The sequence below is a fragment of the Cyprinus carpio genome, chromosome B3 (assembly GCF_018340385.1).
Source record: "Cyprinus carpio isolate SPL01 chromosome B3, ASM1834038v1, whole genome shotgun sequence".
Classification (NCBI taxonomy): domain Eukaryota; kingdom Metazoa; phylum Chordata; class Actinopteri; order Cypriniformes; family Cyprinidae; genus Cyprinus; species Cyprinus carpio.
The window spans coordinates 23,303,201-23,314,429 of NC_056599.1; the positions used below are offsets into that span (position 1 = coordinate 23,303,201).

At 33.3% G+C, this 11,229-nt stretch overlaps 1 long non-coding RNA gene across 1 annotated transcript; it reads left to right on the top strand.

The window, feature by feature from the left end:
- Positions 1-1,211: 1,211 nt before the first annotated feature.
- Positions 1,212-2,371, top strand: LOC122136552. The gene is made up of 3 exons (XR_006154222.1): positions 1,212-1,812; positions 1,979-2,071; positions 2,245-2,371. It is a non-coding gene; the product is annotated as an uncharacterized LOC122136552 (long non-coding RNA).
- The last annotated feature ends 8,858 nt before the right edge of the window (positions 2,372-11,229 follow it).

Sequence of the window (11,229 nt, forward strand, 5' to 3'; positions counted from 1 at the left end):
AAGTGCGCAGTTGATGAAGAAAATGAAGCGCTCTAATAAACCCTCCGGTGCACAGGGACGAAAACGGAGAAAGGAAGAAGATAAAAGGAAAACCCAGTATAGAGGTAAATCTTCTCATCTCAGCCATTAAGGTGTTAAATTAAATAAATTTGCTTAGTATTGTGCATCATCACCTTGAACGTTTCATTGCTGTCACTAAGCTATCACTAGCTAGCTAGTTACTTTGCTAGTTTGCTACGTACACTGTAAAATCCAATAGTTTATCTTACTTAGATTTAATTAGTTATCTTTACTTAGTTGTTATACTTACTAGGTTTTATTAAGTTTCAGCTACTTTCAAGGCAAATAAAACAATTTACTTACTGTTTTGAGTGACACTTACTTAAAATATTCAAGTAGCCACAAAGGAACCCAATGACATTAATAAACCAGTGAGAGGCAGCAGTGCACTAATATGTTGCTAATTGTCTTTTTATTTTTTTTTAGCTCACCATTATAGTGATTAGCGTTCCCTTTGGTTGGGCACTTGAAACGTCATTTATGGTACTATAATTTTTTCTCTGTTAATGCAGCAATGCATCATGAAATCAGAGTTATTTGATTTCAAAGAGAAGTAATAAATAGGTTGCTTTTATAAAATTACCTATTTTTTAATTAAAAGATTTTTGAGATTTTATTTTTCTTAAATACCTCGATATGCTTTTTATATAATCCTTAAATAGTGTGTGGTAATATGCTGAAGTCACACACAGACTTAAACATTCATCACGTGAATCACAACAATGGTAAGAATTAAGTTTAATTTATTTTCATTAATTGTAACAATAGCCATTTTATTTGCTCTTTTTGTTGTGCTACTACTGACACAAGACAGCAAATAAAATTGGCAAATAAAAACAACAACTGTAAAACAAAGCAACTGCATAATTTATTCTGTGCAATGCATTCTGGGAGTCAGTGAGTAGCTATACTAAGTCGTGAGTAAACCGAAATGAAAGGATCAAGTACCCCCTACAGTTCTTTTTTAGTTACTAGAACTCTTGTGTAAGTTAACTATACTAACTAAGCATTTGTCAGTACAACATACTATTCCTATTTCACTTAAATTAGTTTTTTCAAGGCAATCAGTTTGCATACTTTTTTTAAGTAAGCCCAACTTATTAGATTTTACAGTGTATTACTAACAAACGTAACTTCACTGATAACCTACATGGATGTAAATGTCAAAAGACCAGTAGTTCGGATAACGTATGCATGCTAGTTATGAAAAGTACAGTTGCTCTCTACTCTACATTCATTATAACTAGCAGGCTCATACACACACAGTAACCATTATGCTGATAGTTGTGTTGACGTGGTGTTCACCCTTCTGTACAGTTCTCATCTAGGAATATACTAAAATATGTTTTTTTTTTTTTTTTTTAATTGGCCATGGCCAGATGCACTCAGGAAATTTTTGCAGAGGCCGTAATATATAATGTGATGTGATTATATATAACTTTTATAATCACATCACATTAATACTACTTATTGTAATCAGTAGTATTATTTAGCCTTGTAGCAGCCTAATAGATTAGTAATAATAGTAGTGGTGGTAGAACTTGTAATTTATCTACTACAAGTTACATGGTCAGAGATAAAATGTATTTGTACAATGCAACTATGTGGTAGGATGATAGAAATGACCAATGCAATTGTGTAACAAACAGCATGGATGTGTTTAAATACATACAGCTGCAGGAGTAGGGACATCCAGTAGTGGTACTCCAGGGACCAGTGACACACAGGCCAGGAACACACAGCCTGCATCAAGTGAGTCTATTTAATAGTATTTATTCAAGCCACATCCATACTTTAAAGAACAACAGAAAAAGGTTAGCATGTATTAAAATACAATAGCTTGTTTTCTTAAAGAAGTTCAACCACATTCATCATTTCACTCACTGCTTGTCTGGCTATACAATATGCTTGTATACAGGTGAAGGTGAAGGGACACCCAGGACCACATCAAGCACTCAGGGCACCAGTGAAAGACAGACGACTGAGACCAGGGACACGCAGCCTGAATGAAGTTAGCCCTTTGAATAGCTAATTCAAGCTTACAACCATCTGACAATATGTACTAGAAGATAATGAAAACACATGGAAATCACAATAACATCCCATCCCTATGAATTTAATTTCAATCACAGTTTTAGTAATTTTCACTAATTTAATTTAACACCACTGATCTGGCTGTTGCAGGTGAAGGGGCCACATTTAGCATTCCAGGCCCCAGTGAAACACAGACCACTGAGACCAGGGATACTCAGCCTGAAGCAAGTAAGACCCTTGAATACCGTTTATTCAACCACTATTTAAAACTTCAGTGACTTGTCTCCAAGTAAACATTGACATTCCTCATTAATTAATTTCAAACACTACTGGTCTATTATACTCTATATGCTGGTCTATACTATATCTTCTTTCTTCCTTAAGTTTATTTCTTATGTTGGTAAATATCCTCGAACATTCTTTGTAGCATTTGTGTAGTGGGGGGGGGGGGATGGGCAAAACTCAATCTCGCCTAGGGCAACCAAAGGGCTAGAGCCGGCCCTGGTTAAAATCATTCGCGAAACTACCGCCAGGTGGCGCAAAGGGACGGATTGCGAAATGAATGTAATTGTAAAATGAGATAAAAGGAGGAAGTAAAACAACAATAACATTATGGTATAACATTGTAACATCTTTAAAAACCATTAAAAAATTTACAGTGAGTTAATTTCAAAATGTAGGATAGTCTTAGGCTACAGTCTACTCATCAAAAATTAAAAGACCTTAACTCAAAAGATCTTATGCATGCTATTGTTATTAAAAAGTCATATATACGTGTATATATATATATATATATACATATATATATATATATATACGGATAAATATATATATGGCCTAATATATACACACACGGATAAAAAGCTAAATGTTTTCATTTCGGTCCATTCTTGGTTTTAAAAAAATCTTCAGGTTTCATATGCAGAGCGAAAAGAGAATGGTCCAGCATTTAGCAATTATTATTATTAACTTTGTTATTATTCTTGATTTTTCAAACTGCTAACACTTTGCATTTTTTGAATTATGACCCATACAGAAGTCACATAGATCGAAATATATTTAAAATAAATACATTTTTATATATTGAAATATCTTACATTTAAATAGAAGAAAATTTATTTTTGTAATATATTTTAAAATATATTTACATATATTTTATAAAACATATTTAAATATTTGATTTTGGCCGCTTTTTAATATTTTCCACATATATTAAACATATGTAAATATATTTTTATTGGAAATATTTACATATATTTATTTCCCATATATGTAAATACATTTAGATATCAGACTATGTAAATATATTAATTTGGAATATATGTCTATATATTAATTTCTAATATTTGTTAACATATTACATTTCAGTACTTGTAAATATATTACATTTATATATATGTAAATATATTTTATATTGTAAATATTTACATATATTTATTTCCCCATATATGTAAATACATTAAGATATCAGACTATGTAAATATATTAATTTGCAATATATGTCTATGTATTAATTTCTAATATTTGTTAACATATTACATTTCAGTACATGTAAATATATATATATATATATATAAATATATATATATATATATATATATATATATATATATATATATATATAGATATATATATATATATGAATTTAAACATTCAAATACTGAACAGAAATTGGAGACTGAAAAATGTAAAAATTCCCAGACAATGCAACTTAAAAACTGTGACAGTATAAATTCACTTGCAAAAATGAGCAGTATATTCAGATGACATAACACCTACTATAGAAAAATAAGAATTTTACTGACATTGACAAAAGAACAGAATGCACATAAACTGCACAATTAAAACATAAATCAAACCAGCAACTTTACTGAAATTGCTATTATGAATACTAAAGGATGATGCTAAAACCTGAAAAGTAATTCTTGAAGAGAAGTTTTTTTTTTTTAATTAATTAAATAAAGTCTGTGTTAAAAAAAAAATAAAAAATAAAAAAAAAACAATTTTAGAGTTGTCTAATAGAGAGGGTGAAAGAAGAACATCCAAACCCTGCCCCTGATTCCATCAAGATTTTATGGATTTATATAATGGTGTTTTTTCGTAAAGTAAAGGCAGTGGCAAAATTAACATGACAATACTTTGATTTTTTTTTTCTTACAAATGCAAATTGTATCAAAATTGGTGTTTTTGGAGTGTGTGTGTGGTTTAATTTGTAGAACAAAACATCAAAGTAGTGTCATGTTAATTTTGCCACTGTCTTTACGAAAAAAACACAATTATATAAATCCATAAAAAATCTTGAAGGAACCAGGGGCAGGGTTTGGATGTTCTTCCTTCACCCTCTCTATTAGACAACTCTAAACTCTAACAGGTCTCCTTTTTCTTCAGTTGAAACCTCAGTTCCGCCAACTTGGAATTGATGGCCTGTCCCAGGTGTCCAGCAGTTACCTTTTTTCATGACAGCATCTGCAAAACAAAACAAAACAAGAAAGAAGATAAAAAACATTTGGATTAGTCAGTTGTTACTTGACATGATTCTGGTCAAGTGTTTGTACCCTTAACCCTTAAGGTCACTGCACACTATAGTCAGATATTTTCACACATTAAAAAATAAATACGACCTCACGTTGTGTCAATCACGTTTACACAATGCCTCCGAAACTTGTGTCCGTCATAAAAAAATATTGGATCTTAACCACTGAAAGAAGACTAGGACATAAGCCGCGATTCCACCGCTGGAACTTTACCCAGGAACTAGGGACTTTGGGCTGGTACTCTGTGTGTTTCCACCGCAGGAACCAGGATCTAAATAAAGTTCCGGTTAGAAAAATGCCCCTCAGAAAGTCCCTGCTGGCGAGGTAGTACTTTTTCAAAGGTCCGGAACTTTTTAGGGGCGGGACTTGAGCACTAAACATGCTGATTGGTTGAGTTCACGCAGCATTGTGATTTCAACCACCATTTATTCGGATAATTTTCAAAATATTACTGTTATTGTTTCATGAAATGTAGTTTTAAAAGTATTTCAGGCAAGAATGTAGTTGTTTAAAACTCAAATCTGTGGTTTATTTATAAAGACAGCGCCTATTTAAAAATGTGTTTCACCGATTTCGGAGACGGTCAGCTCCACGTGATCAGCGGGAGCTCATTGCTCATGTATCCGCCTAGAGCACTTTCACCTCGGCTAGTCCTTCTGATATGTGCCGCTGGCTCTGATGTCTCTTTAGTGGTTAAACTTAAAATATAATAAGGTTTGTGTAAATCTAACAGGTAATCTTTGGTCTTCATTCAATTGTGCGACTGACTGCTGTGACAGTTGACGTATGACGCCTCTGACGTGTTATCTTTGTTATTGGGCGCACCAGAAAACACGTCCGCAGCGTCCTACGTCAACTGTCACAGCAGTCGCGTTCACAACAGACCCGGAAGAGAAGACAATCCTGAATAAAGAATAAAGTTATTTTTGGACCAAAATGTATTTTCGATGCTTCAACAAATTCTAACGGACCCTCTGATGTCACATGGACTACTTTGATCATGTTTGTATTAACTTTCTGGACGTGGACAGTATACCGTACATACATTCTCAATGGAGGGACAGAAAGCTCTCGGACTAAATCTTAAATATCTTAAACTGTGTTCTGAAGATGAACGGAGGTCTTTCGGGTTTGGAACGACATGAGGGTGTCATTAATAACATAATTTTCATTTTTAGCTGAACTAACCCTTTAAAATGAAAATAAAAAGGAAATTGATATAATATTTAATTTCATTGTATTGTAGGCTGTATATATATATATACATTTCCCTGAATGAAGTACATTTCTGCGGCTATTATTATGCTTAAATGAAAACGAAAGGAGGCAGTGGTATTTGATATCATAGCCCATTTCGTCTTATTGTAAATATACAGTGAGGAAAATCGCAGTAGTCAAGGCGAGCTGACCGATGTTATCAAGTACGCTGTTGTTTGCAGAATTACCGGACTTGCGTCGTTTCATCCGCGGGAGATCACACTCCCGAGTCGAACTCGCAAGGTCCGAGCTACCGAGAATGCAAGTCCAAAATTTGCATACTCTGTATTGAGAAACACGCGCAGGCTTACGTCACCAGACTATTTGCCTAATCTTCACGGTACTTTAGACCGCGGTGGAAACGCTGAAAGCAACAGGTCTGTGGGGGAAAATAGTTCCTGGGGAAAAAAGTCCTGGTATAATTGTTCCGGGTAATTTCGGTGGAAACGCGGCAATAGATATGACTTTATGGATATACATGGATATATATCACACTGGTGCACTTCTGAATAGATGTATTATAGCAAACCAAGTTTAATGAATCTCACACCCAACATACAGCATTATGGTCATTTCACACTGCCACCAATTTTGTTTTGTTTGGTCAGTGCGTTCACACTGTTGGAATATGGCAAGTGTGAAATGTTCATTTGCAAAAACTGATAAATGCCATTTTTTTTAAAAAAAAGTGTGCATTATTCTCCACGTATAGCGCGATCTGAACCCTAAATATGTTTGGTCAAAAAATCCGGTATTGTCCACTATCAACACTCTAAAAAATGCTGGGTTAAATATAACCCAACGCTGGGTTAAAAAGGGACCAACCCAACAGTTGGGTTGTTTTGACCCAGCAGTTGGCAGAGGTATAAAGTCCAGGGGTCAGAAAGTAAAAGCCCCGCCATATGTTTATTCCACCCATGAACTCAGCAAGCTGTTTTAACCAGAGGAGAACCAAGTCATTCCTTTCACATCACAAACGAGTCTCGAGTCAGATCCCAAGTCCTCAAAGAGTTAAAGGTTAATGAGATAATTAAGTGACTAATTAAATGAAGATTGTGCATTAGTGATTAACACCTCCTGTTAACAATCAACTTAACAGAAGAAAAGAGAAACACACGAACTACAACCGACTCCAGGCACAGCCCTGGATGAAATATACTGATTTTATTTCTTTTTTTTAAAAGCACACAAGATGCCACCATAACTGTGGTCAAGGTTTGCTTTAATTAGTCTCTTGACCCTTTTAATAACTCAAAGTAGTTGGTTTCTAAGCAATTGCAATATTGTTTCACAGCAAACATTTGTGCATTGCTGCATCAAAAGAAGTACTTGACCAGTAGCAGAGTAACTTGTGATTTCTGCTAATAACTCATGGTAAATAAACATTGTAAAGCGGTCTCTCTCTTTGGTTTATTGTTCAGGTACTGTATAACTACAAAAAAAAAAAAAAAAAAACTATTAAACAAATGCCACCTTAATGTGTCAATATTGAATAAAAAAAGAAGCTATATCAGCTCAGGAATTTAGCCATGAACATTTATCATACTATCCTCAACAGTGGTGACAATAATTTTTCATACTGCAGTGCATGATGGGAGTTTTTACTATGGTGTTTACCCAGCATTCATTGCATCATGAAGCATTTTGTTGATTGTCACCATTGTTGAGATTGGTATACTGGTTCTTGATGTCTCTCTGTGTCTAAATAGTATAGTAGTTTTTTTATTTTTTGGTGTATTATATGTATATATACACACACACACACATATACTTTTTTTTTTTATTAATTCACTATATGTTTTAGAACACCAGTGTTCTGTAGTTTCACATAGTTCTGAAGGCAAAACCTGAACATGTAAATGGAAGCAAGTTATTTTAAATGAAATCAGGCCATTTCATGAGGCTTGTTTCATCACATATAAACAGCAAATATCTCATCATTGTAAAACACAGCACATGCATTTCTACAGAGAGAGAGATCTAGCGCAACAAGTCAAGGGTCAAGAGCACAACTAAATCAAACACTGATCTCCATGATGGTGGCATAATTTTAACCAATAAAACATCAACATCTGATCCTCTGTAATTTCCAATAACAGCATGTGTTCATCATTAATGCACAATCATCATTTAATTAATCACTTATTTATCTCATTAACTTTAACTCTTTGAGGACTTGGGATTTGACTTGAGACTTGTTTGTGACTTGAAAGGAATGACTTGGTTCCTCCTCTGGTGAAATCAGCTGCTGAGTTCATGGACGGAGCAAAAATATGGCAGGACTTTTACTTTCTGACCCCTGGACTACCCACCTCTGGTCAAAATAACCCAACCGCTGGGTCAAAACAACCCAACCGCTGGGTTGGTCCCTTTTTAACCCAGCACTGGGTTATATTTAACCCAGCATTTTTTAGAGTGAAGGCATAATATAATTCAATATAATTCAAATATTAACAATGGTTGTTATAAATGTAATGTGAAGCTTTTACATTCACAATGCTCATTTTGATCTTGGTGGTGAAGTGTGCAGAAAATTCTGCAGGACTGAAATTTAGTCTTTGGTGAACAGTTTTTCAAGAGTACAAATAAGATTTTAAGTTTAAAGCACCTTTCAGGCTTGTGTGAGGTTTCCACAAGCAACAAAGTCTACTTGAACAAACACTTTACTACATTTAAAGTTTAGAAAATCTTACTTATAATTTCCACCTTCACCATCGATCTGGCATGGCAGATGACCATTACAGGCTGTTTCACTTTGAAGTGAGGCACAGTCACAGTACTCGGTTCTATCTTACCAGTATTAATTTTCATTTCAAAGCACTTTTTTTATTATCATCTGTGTCTCATTTTGAATTATGTTGTACCTCTCTGGTTGTAGTGTCCTCAGTGCAGTGTTAAACAGGATGGCCTTGTAAGACATACAGGACTCAAAAAATATTTGATATTTATTTGACATATATTTTTAATATCTGATAAACTTCTGAATGTTTGAGGTTTTTTCTTACTAGTCAGATGGTTCATAGTGCCTGGAGAAGTTCTTCAACAAGAGGTCCACTCCAACTCTGCTGCACGGTCATCAGCATGGAAGAATATAGGAAAATAAACAATGTGTCACAGAGCCAACAATACATAGTATACAATGTCGGATTTATTAGAAATAAACTACAGCAGAGGTGAAATGCAGAAAAGAGAAAGAATAATGTACAGAACATACAAAAAATCTTAAGAAAACAGAAATTACGTTTTTAGGTTTTAAAGATGCTTGATGATATAGGTGAAATATATTGTGTATATATATATATACGTATATATATATATATATATATATATATATATATATATATATATATAAATAAACGGGTATATATCGTTTAAATTTTTAATGTTTTTTAATGGAGTCTCTTATGCTCATCAAGGTTGAATTTAGTTTATCAAAAATACACAAAAATAGTAATATTGTGAAATATTATTGCAATTTCTAATATTGGTTTCCTTTCTTATTATACTTTTAAATATCATTTTTAGTAATTTACTTGTGTGACGCAGCACTGTATTTCAGCATCATTACTCAGAAAATCATTTCTAATATGATGAGTTATTATCAGTGTTGATAATATTATCAACTGTTGTGCTGCTTAATTTTTTTGGAACCTGTTTTCCATAAATAAAATAAAAAGTTAAAAACAACAGAAGTTATTCAAAAATAGAAATTTTGACAATATTCTAACAGTATCACTTTTTATCCATTTAACACCGTAATCCTTGCTGAATAAAAGTTTTCTAAAAGTTTCGTTTAAAAAAAAAAAAAAGAAAGAAATGCAGTAGTGTATATTTAACACACACACAAAAAACAAAAAAAAAAAAACACAAAAAAAAATATATATTTTGAATAAATACTGTTATTTATACTTTTTATTTATCAAAGAATCCTTAAATAACATCACAGGTCCCGAAAAATATTAAGCAGCACAACTGTTTCCAACACTGATTGGAATTAATGATTTCTGAAGGATCATAATGATGCTGAAAATTTAGCATGGCTTTACAGGAATCAATTATATTTTAAAGTATATTAAAATATAAAACTGTTATGTTAAATTGCAATGATAGGCTATTCCACAAAATTACAGTTTTTTCTTTATTTTATCAAATTTTTAATTTATCTGTTCACATCTTATTTTTTATTATCTGTGTTTTGTTGTTGTCTCTGTGTTCTGGAAGGTTGTGACACTAAAACAAATTCCTTGTATGTGCAAACATACTTGGCAATAAAGCTCTTTCTGACTCTGATTTGCATGTGTGTAATAGCTATACAGTAGGCCTACTACAGTACAAATGGAAATGCTTATTTTTCAATTAAGGATAACTTTAGAATTAATGGACTGCTTTGGGTGCTTGACACTTCATTGGTCGTTTTGTTGTTTAAGAGTGATATTCAAGGTTAAGAGTACGCTGTAAGTTATTTAAATATAAATTGTTTCATCTAGGTATTTAACAACATTACCTACATTAAAGAAAGACGACTTTCCTTATTGATTCTGTCTTCCCTCAGGTAAAATGCACGTTTTCTTGCATGGCTGGATGTTGGAATCGCGTTGTTTGAAAGCTGTATTGAACGCAGTGTCCCGTATTTAAGGCATATGCTTATGTTATGCATATGTTAATCAGTTCACCCAAACTGATTAACGTTAGCTGAAGTCGAAACGCGAGCGTTAAAAAACCTAACTCGGTTAGCGCGAGACGCGCTCGCAGTGAAGCGGGAGCGAGCAGCCGGCAGAGGATTCCGCTTGGTCTTAAAGCCTCCCTCGAACAGCTATGCTCACAAATCAAACACTGGTCAAAAAAGAAAAATAGATTCTCAGCTTAGAGTTTGGTATTCGTATGGTCTAGGTGGTCATACAGCATATGCCTTAAATACGGGACACTGCGTTCAATACAGCTTTCATAATGCTTCTTTAAAGCGTTAAATACAGGATGATACCATATTATACAGAACGTTTAAATTAATTAGCTTTTTTTTAATTCATCCATTAACAAATTGCCAGCAAAACATTTACAAAGCTATAAAAAAAAACTCATCTACACATAATATGTGATTAAAATCCCAAACTTTCATAAATAAGAGCTCAAATCTATAGCTAGCTTACCTCTTATAGTTAGCCTCTGTTAGCTCACGGTTGTGATGCTAACGGACTTATTCCCATGACACTGAACCATTTCTGTAAAGTAAATATTCAACAGAAACGTGTCAATTACATGTAAGAAAGTGTCAGGAAAAGTTGTATGTATTATTTGTGTAATTTTAGGGACTAAACTTGCCTGAAAGCAGTAAAAACAACAGTGA